Consider the following 4736-nt stretch of genomic DNA (forward strand, 5'->3'; position numbering starts at 1 on the left):
TTTATGGCATTTTTGTGTGTGTGATGAATCACTATGCTTTAATTATGTTCAATTTGTAACAATGAAAATACATCCCTGCATTCAGATATTTACATTACAATTCATAACAGTAGCAAAATTACAGTTATGAAGTAGCAACGAAAATAATTTTATGGTTGGGGGTCACCACAACACGAGGAACTGTATTAAAGGGTCGCGACATTAGGAAGGTTGAGAACCACTGCCCTAGAGGTTTCAGAGGCACTGTGGCCCTGGCCAACTTGAGTTCTTGCTTCTAGCACTAGAGCTGTGAACCAATAATTTTCTTTTGTTTTAAGCCACCCCGTTTTGGGTACCCCGTTGGGAGGCCCTAGGAAAGCAATACACTGCTGATCACACACACAATAGCACAATGAGTCAAAATGCATTATGCTACATGGAGGAAGCTGCAAGCATTGTGAAAGGCCTCAAGATTTAGACCCTGTTTGCAAGCTGACAGTTTAACCGGCCACAGGTTTGAAGATGCTGACAGAGGACAGGACACTCCCTGGTCAGAGATAAAGGACTTGATTACTCACAGCGCAGCAACCGGCATGAGCTGTGTATTGGAATCGGTTCTTCTTGCCCCCACCCAGGGCACAAAGCCGAGTTGGATGCGGGTAAGGATTACAGTGCAGGGTGTCTCTGCGGAGGGATTCCACCTTGGAAAACTCCCGGTCTTATCAGGGGGCGCCAGGCAGTCCTGCCCACCCTTTGCCTCCCAGGGAGACCTAACCTGTGTGATCCTGGTCTAAAAACAATCTGCCCTCGGCCTCGGAGCGGGCTGCTCCTTCTACCTTAGCAAGCAGCCTGGAAACAAACAGAGCCAAGAAACTCGAGGAGGTAGTCTGGAACACAGCTGTCACCAGACATGCGGACATATAAGGGAGCATTGCCTCCCATCGGAAGCCAGTCTCCAGTGATTACAAGCTGTAGGGTTGCGTGTGCGGCATTCGGGAAAGGCCACACCAGTCTGACAGGTGACAGGTCAACGATTCCCGGGACTTAGGGTTGGGATGAGGGTCGGTCGGGATGAGGGCATCTTTTGATGTGACGGAACTGTCCTTTGACCTGCGTGTGGCGGTGCTTATGTGAATCTATAGTTTTAAAACTCAGCGCCGTTATGTCCAAACAAAAGCTAATTTTGCTGTGAATAAATTCAAATATTAAAAAATTAACAAAAGTCAAATACTAATACACAAAGAACGTTAATTGTGTAAAAAAAAAAAAAAAAGTTCACTGGGTCTGAAAGAGACTCTGTGTGAGTCCTGAAATGCTGCTTTCATTTAAGGGATCAGTGGTTAGAGGCAGCCTGGAATGAGCCGTTTACACAAGCCCAGGAAAGTTCATGTACACAAGTCCACAGGAAGCACACACAATAAAGTCTTTGAGAATCAGAAGACAAACATTAGCTTTTAATGTCCGGTTCTGACATTTGCTCAATTTAAGAGGAGTAAGTCTGCAGGGGAAATGGTTTTCCAATTGTGCCAACTTTCAATTACTTTCAAGCAACCAATTACATGATCTATTTCTTTAAAAGATAAAGTTTTGACCTGACCTCGCTGGCTGAATCAGAACACCAGACTTTTGCTACCACAATGAAGGCATTTTTCATTTTAGAAATGAAATAGAGTACTATATCACACCTGACCTCTTTTCCCATCGCAAACCAGGCCATCTATGCTGAAACTCATCCCCCACCCCCCACCCCCAGGTTTAATTTCTTTTCCAATAGTCTTTTTTTCGTAAGAAACATCACTGTTTTTAATTCTCTCAGACCCTATGCTAAAGCAGAGCTAATGCTTTAAGAAAACTGTTTAGAAAATGGTTAATGAATATCATAAGACATGTTATTGGCCTGCTATTTCCAAGCCTTTTTGCAGGGAATAAATATTGTGTGTCAATTAAGCTACTTAGGTCAATAGATAGAGTAGCTAGAACAAATAAACAAACAAACACCATTAAATGTTACTGTGTTTAATTTAGCACATAAGTTTAACTTATCGTCTATGACTTGTTTTACAACCACAGTGATTAAAGCAATTCCTCAATCTTGTTGGTTCTTGAAAGAAGGAATAGAAAATAACAATAACAACAATAATAACCCTACTGCACTTAGGAAGTCACCAGGAAACAGTGGGTTAATTGCTTTTGATCCTAGATGCTTCCCCCAAATCTAGCATTTTTATTTTCCTCTAGGTTCTCTGTTGAAGCAGACTTCCTTAGTTTGCTTGCAGTCCATCAAGAACACTCCAAAAGTATGATTTCTATATGTCACCTGTTTGCAGCCTTAAGCTAACACAATATAATGTTCTTCTGTCATCCAGTTGTTGGTTCTTTATAATGTTTTTATATTCATACCCACATTTTTCATTAAGCGGCACAACATTTTTGGCTATAACAAGATTGGGTATAATTACAAATGCAAATAACTTAGAAGGCAGAATTGCTCACATGACCAACTATGGCCAGGCCCCATTCTAATTGTGAGAAAAGTTTGGTAGTTCAGTTGTCTGAAGATGCTCTGAGCAGTCATGGAAATGAGACTCCAGGTCTAAGACTTTGCCTTCTAATCTCACTGCTCTGAGGGAGAGACTAGAATAAACAAATTTCTTACAGTGAAGTAGAATACTTCCTTGGAAACTGAATTAAAAGAGTAGCGAATTCTTAGGAAATTTCTATCAGACATTTACAGTCAGAAGCCATGGTTTCTTTTCTTAGATAAATGATGTTTAAACTGAAACTTGGGAAACAAGTCATTGCCATTTTCAAACATGGTTAAATTGGAGCAGTTGTCCTGGCTGCCACTTCAAAATTTACCAATGGTTTCACAGTTCCATCCGACAGAACACAACATTTTAGTCATCGCTCTCAAAGGGCTCCACAGTCTTCTCTTACCCCTCCCTCAGGTTTAGGAAGAAACTGGTGTAGACTTGGAAAATGCTATGTTCTAGGAATTAACGAGTTCATAGTTACGTCCATGTTAGGTTTGGGAATTGCCCTCCTCTCTTTTCTCTAGAACCAGCCAACTAATTGGCTTTGCAAAATTATCTTCTCTGGACCAAAGTGGAAATGCACTGCTTTACATTCTTATTTTTATTTTATTTTTTATTTTTATTTTTTTAAAATTTTTTATTACAAAGGGTATTACATATGTGTCCATTTCCCCACCCGCCCTAGACAGTGCAACCCAGACAATGTGTCCTGACCAGAATTGAACCAGCAACTTTTCAGTGCATGGGATGACAACCAACCAACTGAGCCATGCTGGCCAGGGCTATTTTACATTCTTCTGGTATAAAAAGGGGACAGAACAAACTACATCTCTATAGATATATTTATAAATATAAGCAAGATGTCTAGGTAAACATACTAACTGTACTTGCTAAATATTCAGGCAGTAGGAAAAGTAGGAAGGCGGTTAAGGGTTTATTAAGACGTCTTTATAAAAATAATCTACCTACCTTTACAAACACTGTTTTGTTCATTTGGAGAACAATTCCCTAGCTTAGAAAATCTCCCTCTTCCACTCTCATATTCAGCAGTGATTGCAAAAAGCTGCTTAATGAGAGACCACTAGTCTTTCCTTGACTATCTTCTTTTCCCCTCCTCTCCCTTCCCCTCTCCTCCTCCCTTTTCTCTCCTCTGCCCTCTTTTCCCTCCCATACCCTCCCTCCTCTCTCTCTTCTCTTCTCCCATTTCCCCCCACCCAATATTATCCTGTTCTTAATTGGGTGCAGAGCAAAAAGAATGTCAAAGTGAGAAAAAGATGCTTTTACTCATTAATCAATGGCTATTGAGATCACATAGTTCCAGGACTGCAGCTAAGCATGCTGGCCATGAGGTGAAGAAGACAAAGATGGCTCCCACCACCCTCCAAGCGCATACAGTTTAGCAGGGAAGGAAGAAAACCATGCGAGTCATAACAACAGGAGTGATGCATGTAACGGTTGCTGCTCTAACAGAACAAGCCATTAAGGGATCCAGAATAAGAGGACTTTTCCTACGCCATGGGAAACTGCTATTTCTGTGCAAACACGGGACTGTGGTCTTACTAAATTTCTTGAGACTCTGATTGCAAGGTAACTATTAGATTTGAATGCATTCACCACTATAATTTGACAGATTCCTCTGGCTATTGAGGTTTTTTAGCCCTGTGGAGAGTCGTTATAAAACTAAGCATGATGAATAAAGTATTCTTGAATGGTATTTGTGCAATCCCAAGAGGGATCATTTATATCTTTATTTTTTAAAATTGTGAATAAGAAATGAATTTCCTTTGGCCTCATTTTAATGAATATATTACTTTATCCAGGAATTTCTTTACTCAAGTTATGATGTTGAGCCCAGGGAATAAAATGGTGGATAAAATATGCATTGTCCTTGCTCTTGTGGGCATTTGGTAGACAAAAGCAGAATTAAATTCAGTTGCCCTCAGTAAACCAGGCATGAAATATATCAAAGAAGTGAAGGGATTTTTAGTTTGGATTTCCCAAAAGTAGTTTATCGCAGGAGGAAGGAGTGAGGGAACAGAGAGGGTGAGTCTGAAAGATTGTTAATGTGGACCAGACTGTCTTGATCCCACAATGACCTGGGTTGAAAGTGCAGAATGCCTTCAAGAACTGCCCCTTTGAAAACTGAGAGATGGATCTATTTATCCACTCATTCCCATTGTCGGAGGGCTGCTTTGGGAGATGGGGGGCGGGGGAGAGGGGTTA

Source organism: Myotis davidii, unplaced genomic scaffold, assembly GCF_000327345.1.
Source record: "Myotis davidii unplaced genomic scaffold, ASM32734v1 scaffold226, whole genome shotgun sequence".
NCBI classification, from domain to species: domain Eukaryota; kingdom Metazoa; phylum Chordata; class Mammalia; order Chiroptera; family Vespertilionidae; genus Myotis; species Myotis davidii.